The 12,063-nt window shown below is 39.1% G+C and overlaps 1 long non-coding RNA gene across 2 annotated transcripts; it reads right to left on the minus strand.

Annotated features, from left to right (window-relative positions):
- Positions 1–1,788: 1,788 nt before the first annotated feature.
- On the minus strand, positions 1,789–11,665 carry LOC136991372 (uncharacterized). Of its 2 annotated transcripts, XR_010883571.1 has the most exons (4): positions 11,373–11,665; positions 7,168–7,268; positions 5,986–6,609; positions 1,789–1,813 (listed from the first exon to the last, which is right to left on the minus strand). It is a non-coding gene; the product is annotated as an uncharacterized lncRNA (long non-coding RNA). The 2 variants fall into 2 exon arrangements; XR_010883570.1 differs by lacking the exon at positions 1,789–1,813 and having other exon boundaries at positions 5,834–6,609.
- Between the last annotated feature and the right edge of the window lie 398 nt (positions 11,666–12,063).

Genomic DNA, 12,063 nt, shown 5'->3' on the forward strand with positions numbered 1-12,063 from the left:
AAAGAATAACATTGAAACCTTGATGAGAAATTGCCAAATAACTGTAGAATGATTAAAAGACTGGAAAACCTGAAAGTGAAAGTCTCTGAGAGTTCATAGTACTTAAATTCTGAAAGAGGAAGTAGTTAAAGTAGTGACTTAATCATGAACTGTGAATACTTCCATGAGGAACAGTAATTTATGAATAGCTCACTCTCTCTGTTGAATGTATAACAAAATCTAGTGGTTGGAAACTAAATTGGGCAATTTAGCTTGCAAGTAAAATACATATTTTTAACAATGGCAAGAAAGTACTGGATGGTAAGGAGCTGCTAAATTGTCAAGAGCTGTGGAGGATTCTCCGTCACTATAAATTTATAAGTTGAGCCTGAGGGGACATTTTACTAGTACTCTTCTATTTCGACAACTACAATTGAAGATACACAGGTGTCATGGGCAAAACAGTCCCAGCTGGAGGAGTTTTTACATAATTTAATTTATTGCTGATTAACACCCACTTCTGATCACGATTCAGGTATGGGGCAAAAAAGAACATAAACAATCAAACAAACACGTAAGGAATCACCTTTCTCCCTCTTTTTCCAGGCTCAGCTTAAAGCAAACACCTCCCCACTTCCTAGTCTCGCTTCCCTGGGTTTTGCTGCAGGTTACACTTAGACCCTCCCAGTTCCTTCGGAGAGGTGATGGGTGGCACAGGAGCAGGGGGTCATGTGCAAAATGGTTTCTTTCTGCTGCTCCTGCTTCTTACTCATTTCCTCTGCCCCCGTGTGGGTCGCTCACAGCCATGGTCCCTTGGGGTGTCCCTGCCCTGGCTCAGAGTGCCTCTTTCCAAGCTTGTGTCTCCAGCCATGTCCCCAACAACATCTCCTTCCCCGTGGCTCTTCCATGACTTATTCTGTGAAATGCTTCCTGGTACCACGGAAGAAAGTCCTATTGGGAAGCATCATGTTCTAACAATCCGAAGAATTCATAAAAAAGATGTAAAAACACTGATTTTCACTGAAGTTGAAGGCAACATTTCTGTTGACTTCCATCTTTCTGAAACTTCTAGCTCCAGTTTTAAATCTTCACTGTTAAAGGCACCTGCCTAAAATAAGGTACCACTCTAGCAAGGTAGTTATGCCTGTATGGAACCATAAACATATTTAAATTGATTCTTTTTCTCAGAAGAGCAGCTGAGCTTCTAAATATCTACATATAAATTCGAAATTATATTCCCTACATTTCTGAAATAAGCTCTTTTCTGAATCTCAAATGTTGTTACTCTTATGAAATTAAAACTTCTATTGAATACCATAAGTGATAAGATTTAGCCTTGAAACATAACCTTTTATTAAATCTTAACAAATAGAACTACAAAAACACTTTGAATATAGAAGAAAAAAACTATCATCAGTGACATTTGTTACTGATTATATGGGGACCTGATAGATGATTTAATTTTAGACTGCAAATTCAATTCCTGACCCACATGTCACTACACAGAAGGTTTATGTAATTATCATTAGTGTGTTGTTATTTATCCATGTGTAGATCCTGCTGACTTTTTATTATTTGCTACCAATGTTGTCATTAAAAATTCATGCCAATTAAGATCATTTAAATGGAGACATGAAAAAATATCTAATTTTGTTTTAAATTTCAATTATTTCTTTGATTTATTTTTCATGTCTTTTAGCATTTGTAAAATAACAATCTAGAAAGAAAATGGCTAGAAAAATAGAAACCAAGGGTAATCATTCTCTTACCTCTATATACCTGGAGGTGGCAAGCTTCTCATTTTGGGCTAAGCAAATCATGTGCTGTCACCACTCTTTGGTCAATCAGTTAAAAAAGAAAAAAAAAAAATAGCACAGATGGCATATCTTGTTGCAGTATTAGTTTCAGGCCCTTTATGAATCTTCATGAATCACTTGAGTAGGTAAAACAGTATCTGTCAATTTTATTTTATTGGATTTACTGAAATCAGGAAATAAGTAACATGCAAGTATGTATTAGTCTCTACTCGGCACTTTATTATAGAACTCAGTTCTCCAAGATGGCAAATTCAGATGTGTTTTCTAGACCTTTGGATATATACTTTTTCTGCTTATTCACTTGACTGAGGAACCTTAATGATCTCAATTTTATGAGCCTCTGTTCCTGACAATGGTAAAAGCCTTGACATCTCTTTTAGATCAGCTTTTAAGATCCTTAAGTAGAGCACAGTTTTCATGTAAGCTTCAAGATGAAAACTGAGAGTGGAGAGCATGCTTAATGGGGAGCTAACCCTGTTAAACAATTTTTGCACTAGAAAACTTCCCCTCTGTCCAGGAGAGAGCTGTTCCTGGGAACTGCTGCTGCCTGCCTAGGTCTGCGACGGGGGCTCAGTGCCTGCCAGAGAGCTGAGAACCATTTCAGAAAGGTTTAAATGAACCAATGGCTGGCGATTGGGTCTCTCAGACTAGACAGCTACTCATGGCTTAAGTCTAAGTTTCCTACTCAACCACCATATCTATATACAGATCTTTCCATAATAACATTCTCTTACACCTAGCAGCTCTAGCACCTTTAGTTAATATTATCTTCTTTCTTTGCCTTCTTTTCTGAGCAGATGAGAAAACAGACCAAGCAAGGTTGCATTTTTTTCCAAGACTCACACACTGATTCATTAACAAAAATAGAAATAAAATTTGGGAGTAAATATTTTGATACTCTGTCATTCTTCTGACTTGCAAGCTGTAGGTAGTAAGTTTGCAGTTATTAATGTGAAGAAAGTAACACAGTGAACTCTTCTAACGTTGAGATGTGCATCTTGTAATGGGTACTCTGCCAGATCCAGCAAATAGCATCCACCAAAATCTAATCTCCTCTGTGGTCAGTTAGATCTTGTAAAAGCTGCTTCTAGTATTGCCGTCTGGTGAAATACCAGTCATGTTATAACTTTGATTATCGTTCCATTTCTGTAGTACCTAAACTGTGTTGCTTACTGTAAATGAATGAAAGACTTCCTGGAAGTTAGATCTTACAGTCATAAACTCTTTCACCTTTGTTTCTTTATTTGTTTTAAGGGTCCATTCTACCAGTCCTGTCTGAAGAACCTTTCATCATTTTGATTTTCTTTTCTGATTTTCAGCCTTGTGGGACAGTGAAGCTGTCCCAGAACAGAAGCTATAGCAGTCTCTGCATTGATGTGGAATGAGATCCTGCAATGAGTTCTCAGCCATGGGGAGCAGAAGTGAAATCTGATATTGATAGAGATCATTTGAGTAACGAGGGGAAAGGAAATGCTTCCAGAGTGAATATTTTTGTTTGTTTGCATGTATGTTAAGCATTTGAATAACTTTATAGGGAAGATTTGTCATGTATTTCAGTGCAAAAAGACATGCAGTGTTGGAAATTGGCTTTTACAAATGTCACCGGAAAAGAAGCACTCTGCTCATTAGGTGGATTCGTACCAAGTTTCCCCTCTAAGCAGGAGCTCCTGCAGTGTTCTGCCTTCCTGCTTTCTCTTTCTCCCTCTCTCTGTTAAATTTTTTTAATATGTATCCTGGCGGCAGGACTTAGCAGTAGATCAAGTGATTTTTTACTAGCACTGGGCCCATGATGTTTGCTGAAGCACAGTGACATTACTCAAAGTTGTATAATACACAGTAGTATATTATCTGATAGCAAATGCTTTTGTTCTTTTGATAACAGCACATTCAGAGCTTTAAATCACTATTTTCCTCAGTATGAGGAAGGCTAAGGCAAAGATGGTGATGATATACAATGCCCTCCATTGCTGGAGTAAAAGCAGATGAAAACACGGCAGGCCGTGGTGGACGTGTTCACAGTACAGTGTTCCCTGAGGCGTTCTGGGGAAAATGGGATTTCTGCAGACCAGACTTTAAGGATGAGGTGCTGAGAAGAAGCTGAATCAGGAGAGAGGGCTGAAATAAGGTGCCCCGCGAAGACCTGTGAAGCCTTGGTAGTAATGTATTTGGATTTGGGGTAGGTGGGAGAGGACAGGGGTGATCTTTGCAGCTTTGTAAATGAAATAATTAAAAGTTAAAATACTGGCTCTCTAAATTCTTTGCCTATGAAAGACCAACTGTTTTTTTCCCTAGACGGAATAAAAGAGCCAGTGTATAGGCAGTGCCTAGGAGAAAATGTTCCTGTCAAAGACTCAATCAGTTTTAACATTACTTTTATATTATTTCTGATGATGGGAACAAAATTACTTCACAAAATTGTATTGATTACAATTTAACTGGACATATTTATCTCGAAATGCAAAGCATTTATCAGGAGCAGCACGACTGATATATATGTATGTATGTGATCAATCAGATGCTAATTATAACTGTGGTAGTTTCCTATTTCAGAGGTCAGATATTAGGAAAAAACTGTATAGCTTGTATGAAGTACATTCATTGATAGAGAAGTCTGGGAGTTTTAGTGTTATGTTTTGTGTTTTATTTTAATTCCCAGCTTTAAATAAAGAACAGATACAGCAGCTTCATGAGAGAGCTTTATGGAGTAGGTTTATATGTTAATTTACCAAATTATCCATGAATAATTTAAAACAAACATTAGATTTAGAGAAGATGAGCTGTATCTTCTAATAATAAAGTTAAAGAAAAATTAAGAAACAGGTAAGTTTATTTCTTTACTCAGCGAAGCAATTTTCATGTGATGGATTAGTCCTATTTAATCAGAACAGTGAGGCAGCTGGATAAATCCTAGCTAGAAGAATATTGGGTCATTTGTTAGCCCTTCAGCCAATTACAGCTGCAGCTGCTCTACAGTATCTTTTGCTTCTCATCATTGGGCTTCATTTTTTTTTTTTTTCCTTGAAAACGCTAGACGATGAGCCCTCAATGGGTAAGAAATGCAGGGCACAGAGATCTTACAGCAGCAGGGTGCCGGTGGATAAAATATGATCTTTCTCATCCCCAGTGGAGAGCCTCAGTGAAACTTGTTCATGGAACTGGAGAGCTACAGGATCATGGGTTAGTCCTAACTTGACAAGAAGACCTGTGAAGCGCCTTTCTTCTGCTTCAGGAAAAACTCCAGATTTTTTTCCCCCCCCAAAATCAAAATTCCCAGATCTTTCTTGTTGTCATTCTTTTTTTTTAATTCAGACAACTTTAGTGGTAAATTTAGATACTGTTTGTTTGTGCTGAGGTTTGTGCTTTGGTTTTGTGGTTGTTTTGTATTTTCTTCTTCTAAAAAGTAGGCAAATCCAGATGAGAAAATGGCTATAAAATCTTGTCAGGGATCATGTGGTGGTACTGAGAGAGAGAAAGCTTCAGAGGAGTTTGGGAATATTGTTTGAATTTTTTTTTCCCCCCAGGACTAAAGGAAAGCAATTCTTTCTACAGCTCTTAGTGATGTCCTGCAATTCATGATATATTTCAGTACCAAATAGATTTTAGTGACCCCAGTGGAAAGGACGTAAATTTTATCTATTTTGTTCTCTCCAGAGACAGAGATTTTGGGCTCTTTCCCCTCCCCTCCCCAGTTGGTTGATAGCAGCTTAGTTAAAAGAGAATTTTGTTGGATTCTGCTTTGTCTACCTATAAGTAAATATTGGGTGTTTGTTGTGCTGTGTCCCCCTTCGTGGAACCTTCTGAATATAAGGGTTTCGGACATTCACTGCCAGGGCGGAAGAGGAAGGATGAGGCGACGCGGAGGCCAGGAGAGCAGACACTAGGCTGCCTGCGTAACGGGCAAGGCTATACTTGGTGGAAAAGTGTGCTTTGGGTGCTTTATGCAGCCCTGGTTACTGAGACATGAACATCAAAGTCTCACAGAGGGTGAGCCGTAACTGACCTGCATATAAGGCAATTTTGGTTGTTCCCTCCCCCCCGCCCATAAATTAGGATTGGTGTGCATTCGTGGGGGATGGGAGACTGATCTATTTTTACAGATCATATTCTGGACATTCATGTGTTGTACGTTTTCTTTCAGAGCCATGGGAGACCTTCTGGTGTTTAAAACCATTTTGTTAATGTTGTTTACCTCTGTGTTGCCGAAAGGGCTGCCTTCAGCGAAGAGCCAGGATGGTAGCTTCCGGCTTGTGCAGCCCGAGCAGCTCAGCACATCCTAGAGCAGGCAGAAAGATGCTCTTTAGCTTGGAAAAGGACCACAGAGCTCCAGCTGGGAGCCAAGATGGTGAGAAATCAGTCTGAGAAGAAATTTTTTTTTGCTGGCCTTTCCATGGGCTCCATACTGGGTTGTTGGTTTTGGTTTTGCTTTTTTTCTTTCCTTCTGTGGTAGAAGATCTGTGGCCAATTCTGTCCCAGCAAGCTTGGTTTCAGGAGGGAATCTATCAAGCTCCATCCACAGCACTAGCAGTGGACTTCCTTGGAAATTGGACCCCTTTCACAGGATATTCATGTCTCATCCATGTGACTCCTGACTGGTCTTACTTTTTGTCATTTTTTTATACCAAATTTATAGATATTTCCTCAGCATGCTTGGTCTGTATGTGGCAAAGTTTGTCTAAAAAGTCACTAAATGTTCAGAAGAAATTTTGCAAGATGAAGGTCTTCTCCAGAGCTGGTCATCCCAGGGTATGAGTTCCTCAGTTTAGTGGCTTTGCCTGCCAGGGGGTCGCATGTCATTCTGAGGCACTGGACTGCACTGGAAAGGAAAGAAGTGCTACGGATATAAGAAATGTATGTATTTAAGGAACATTGAGTCTACTGGTTAAAACAGAATTGCACTACTGTACCACATTTTTCCTCTGTGTGTTGGGAAATTCACTGTGCCTCGGTTGCCCATAAGTAAAGAAGTGATCGAATACCTCTCTCTCTCTCTCTCTCTCTCTCTCTCTCTCTCTCTCCTCGGTGTGGCAGGACAAATGCATTACAAAATGGCAGGCACACTGATAGGAAAGAACAAGGGGTGATATAGTGATAGAATGAAAGTGACTGAGGTTTTCCCGAGTCTTCAGGGCTCGCTTGTTCAAACTAGAACTTTATACTTCCCCAAACTGACAAGCAAGCCTAAAAATAATGGGCAGGAAAAAATTAGCATAGCATATGCAGCATGAGAAGCCAATTATAAAATGCAGTTATACAAATACTTAGAAAATGTTGTGTAAGCTAAGTTTTTTGCTCTTTAATCAGTTGTGCAAGATAAATGGGAGTCTGTTTCTTCAGTATGATGTGGCGCAAAATAAGAGAGGTATTTTCGTACCCAGAGCATCCTTTTATCATAGGCACTGTCTTCACCCCTTCTCAGACTCCTTCTAGCTGCATCCTACAGCTCCTCCTCCTGGGCAGAAACAGCTCCTCCTCCTGGGCAGAAACAGCCAGTGGGTTGATTAGCCATATTTCATACCCTCACCCACTGTCTCTCTTATAGCTTATGAGAAGCAACCTGAGCTAGTACAAAAATGGACTATTGCTATGTTTTGTAGCAGCCAGTAGCAGCTGAAGCCTGTGGGATATTTAGGTCCTAAATTATACCTTATGTCCTATTGACTAGTTCTGTCTAATATACCAGCTTTGTGCTGCAATATATCCCCTGGGTTACACTACATAGTAATAATAGTATGTGCTCTATCTTGTACATGTTAATTTTAAATTATGTTTACACAATGTATGAATGTGAATCAATTGAAGCTTGACATTCCTATTTCAGGGTAGAAATAGCTAGTCAATATGAGCTGATAATATTGATTGGGCTGTTTGTGTGTCTGTTATACCTACTGTACAGGTAATGAATATCAATATACAAGAGTCTGCTCAAGTATTTTGTAGTCAAAAGCATGAAGAGTTCACTGAATGTTAAAGGCAGTCTTCCATGTTGAAAAGCAGCTGCCAATATTTTGGTATAATAGATTCATCTGTAATCTAAAGTATATCTAAAAAAAATGAATTGTGAAATACTCTGTCTTAAAGGGAAAACATGAACATATGTTTCACAGTACACTTCTGACATGCAGTGTCTCACACTCTAGAGCGGATTTTTCTGTTTTTCAGTCAGATGTAGAGCTGGCATTAAATCTGTGGGATTCCCAGGCAGAAGCGAAGGTGTACCGGTGTCTCTCTTCCACCTACGCTTTAGATGACTTGCAGGGCTACCTTCTTTTACTGCAGTGGCCATTTTTCTGCCCTCTCCTCTGTGGTCTGAAATCTTAAGCAGTTGCTCTAGGTCTTGCCTTTAAAACTGGTTCCAAGAAGGCAATCAGAAATGGATAATATGTCATTATCCTAAATGAGGATCACTAAGCATTCACTTCCCCTTAATTACAGTCTTTGCAAAAGAAGAGACCAAATCTATTGCTGATAGGGAAAAATTAAGACTCTAACCACAAGTCAATCGTTAGCTCTATGACATGGCCTCCAAACGCATCATGAGGAGCAGCAGGGCTCTCTTGGGAGCACACCAGGGACTGGACTGTGCCGCTGAATTTCCTTGCACAGCTCTGTGCTCCCCCAGACTTGCCATGAAAGGCTTAGTAGGGAAGCGCCTTACTGATACCAGACTGACAGTGCTAACAGCATGCTGGGGGATGATTGCAGCAAAGGCACTGAGTCTGCTCTTTGTAATGACTAAAACCCTCTGCTTTGCTTCTCTTAGCCTTCAGTTTGGGGATATGTCTACCCATGCCCTGAGCACACACAAGTTTATTGCACCAATGCTACAGCCTTACTGGAAACTATATAGGCATGTTAATGTGTTGCCAAACTAAAGGGGAAAAAAATTAAAAATCTGGTTCTTGGGAAGGCTTACTAGCTTGGGCCCAGCATTATGAAAGCGTGTTTGTCTAGCTGTCATTCAGAGCTGGCTTTGTTCAGCCAACCCCAACTGTGGGCAGAAGAGATTAACGATACTATGAAAAATGTCATGTAGACATACCCAGTGAGATCTTCATGGTTCTTAAAAATTATTTTAACACTTTAACTTGAGAGTGATTAAGTTAAAATGAAGCAAACTGATGAATCAACTCTCCCTGTTTAAAATGGGTTTCCCCCTCCAAAAGCTGCTTGTTCTATAGTTCAGGGTTCCTCACATGGAATCAGTCACCCACATACTGTAATTTTTCTTAATCTAAGAAAGCATTTTATGTTCTTGAGATGAACTTTCCATTGCTTGCTAACAGAGAGGCTAGTATAGACAGATTTTTGTCCTGGTGGTAGTATGGGAAAAATAATAATGGAATGTTATATATCCCCTAAATTGCACAGTGGCTGTAGCTCTGTTGATGCTGGAGAACAGAACTGCCTACTTAGGAACAAAAAGCTTCTGGCTGCTTCCACAAGGGGAGGAAACCTTGTGCCTGCGACTCTTAGCTGGGGACACTGACGTAAGGGTTACCAGCATTTATTTTTGTCTATCATTAAATAAATGAAGTTAGAAATGCAGAGTGGCAGTGTGAATATCTACATTCATAGACATGAATGCTAATGTTGTTCCATGTTGCTTACCATGGTTATTAATCTTTTCTAGAAGATTAAGGAACAGGCATTTTGATTTTTATTTAATGTGCTATGATGAACCTGAAGAATATTAAAGAAATTTTGAATTCTCCCTTGGCAGCCCGTCATCTAACTGAATCACAATGTTTTTATATTTAAAATCTGAACTCTACTTTTTTTTCTGCTTTCATTCTGGCTCATGACTACAGACCATTTGACTTATCCTATGAATTTCTGGAAAGATCATATTGTAGAATTATTAAATATAAATTCCTCTTCCCTATTATCAGGCTTATAAAAATATTGGAGAGGAAGTTTGTTACCTTTTTTAAAGAAAAGGGAATTGCTGTTTTAAAAGTTGGATGGTTTTCTCAAGTTTGGTGGGGGAGTTGATTGTTTTTAGTGTGAGAGGATATGCTAATTAAATGGTAGACTGTTATAGTGATCACTTCCCTATAACAAATGCATTCTCTTGTTTACCACAACCAAATTCAGTTTTCATCTGTATGTTAAAATGATTTCATCTGAAGTGGCTGCACTTGAAAGGTGTTGGCTGCTTTGACAAAATGCTTACTATGCTCCCAATGTTGATGTTCCTCATTACCTTCAGGAACATCTCATTAGCTGGCCCAGAGTGATTACAATAATCTGGGTGATTTTTTTCTTTCCAAGAGGTTGCTCTCTGAATACTTTCAGGTGACATTTCATTAGAAAAGTGTATAAAGTTTTCAGCTACATCTTTCTCAAAGGTCTAAAGCAATAAAGAAGTTGCTAGTAACACTTTATAACACTTCTTTTTCTTTCTTTCTTTTTTTTGGTTTTGGTGGCCTGAATTTGCAGGTGACAATTTTGGAAGACTAGATTTGTGTGGTCAAGTAATTCTGTATTTACCATGCAGTATGGTAAATCTAGCAAGTCAGAAAAAAAGAGTGGCCTATGCTCTTTGGAGCAGAAGTCTGGCAATTAGTAGGTTAAATTCAGTCTTGTATCCATCTATTCCTGCACTGAACAGACAGACAGGAATATTCTACAAGTTATGTAACTTATTTGGATGGTAATCTCTCTGGGACAGGGACCATGAAAAGTCATGTGGTCTTACTATATGCAAATTCACAGACATGAAGATCCTCTTGCTTTTGATTATTGGGATTACAAAAACGTTAAGGATTGCTAAATGTATACCAGTTAATGCCCTTATGCTGGCATGAGATACAGAGTTGCAGTTAGTTATATAATGAATAGATTGGAGGAGAGGAAAAACGTTATTTCCACCACTCCTGCTGCTTGGCTGTCCAAGGAAGATGAGGTCCATCCTTCAAACTGGCAGTTCCCAAGCCTCAGTACTTGGAGCTCTGAACAGAAGAAACAGTTCTGGATTTTGCCTGGTATATTCATGTGTTTTGTAACTTATCTCTATCATATTTATCTCATATTGAAGGCAGCTGCTGCTCACACACACACACACACACATATATATATTCTTTTTTTCCATTACATATGCAGTGTGTGTATATGTGTAGTGTTTTCAAGTACAGGTGGGAATGAAATGACACAGCCGTCTGCTGCTGGAGTATTCATAGATGATGAAGCCGAGAGGGAGGACTGTGATACTCTGATTTGACTTCTTGTGTAAATACTATTTTATATATACATATAATAGTTTGAGGGGAAAATATCCCATTTTGATTTAAGTATTTGTTTGCTTACTAGCTGTGTTAATCAGTAATCCTCAATACTGAGGAACTGGCCATGTTTATTCTGTGATAATAAGTTGGTTACTCACTGAGACAAAAAATGAATTTAAAAAATTGCCCACCTCAGCAGTTACTAGATTCCTTTGCCTGCCCTTTCTCTCTGTCACTGATCCCTTGCTCCTTGTAGTCTGTATGGGTGAAAAAGTCTTGCCTTCAGCTCTCTTGCAGTTTTGTTTTCATTTTCCTTAGCTCTCCTGTAACAAGCATTTTAAATTTCACTTACTGTCACATTTTCTTCCACCTTCTGAGCTGAGGATCCAGTCTTTGTTCCTTTAATGATTTTTGCTTCTACTTCTGCTTCTAATTTTCAGCCATAAGTCTGGTTCCTCTTCCTCTGTTCTTTGAATATGCCCAAACTCTACTTTTTCCCCAGCCTTAGTTTTGTACATGAAAGGAAAAAAAAAAATCTTCCCTGTCTGTGTTTCTTTAAATAGTCCGTATCTTTGGCTATTTTCATGTGGCTCCCTGTTTCAGGGATGTAGCTTTGTCACCATTTTCTGCATTCACTTCTAATTCCTTTTTTTAATTACTTTTCTTGCGTTTGCAGATAAGCATTTTAGGATCCACCCCCTGCAGAGCAGTTTTGGTTAACTGCCTTGCTAGCAAACTCTGCCTCTCGTAAACACGGGCGGGCGGACTGCCCCATCTGGCTCTGCCATCTCTCTCGCTCCCCTAGTTTCTGTATTCCTGCATCTACTGACTTAAATATTTCAGCAACCTGTTCTGCATTTCACCAGTAACTGTTTTTTTGGTTTTTTTTTGTTTTGTTTTGTTAAGATGAAGGCCACTCTGTTTTTGAGAGTCCTGAGTACTGCTCCAGCAAGCTAACATCTTCCAGGAGCTTTCCTTTAGTTCCAGCTCTGTTTTATTTTGCCCAGTGGGTGTTTTGCAATCAATACTTTGAAAGAAATTGC

This window comes from Apteryx mantelli, chromosome 2 (assembly GCF_036417845.1).
Source record: "Apteryx mantelli isolate bAptMan1 chromosome 2, bAptMan1.hap1, whole genome shotgun sequence".
Classification (NCBI taxonomy): domain Eukaryota; kingdom Metazoa; phylum Chordata; class Aves; order Apterygiformes; family Apterygidae; genus Apteryx; species Apteryx mantelli.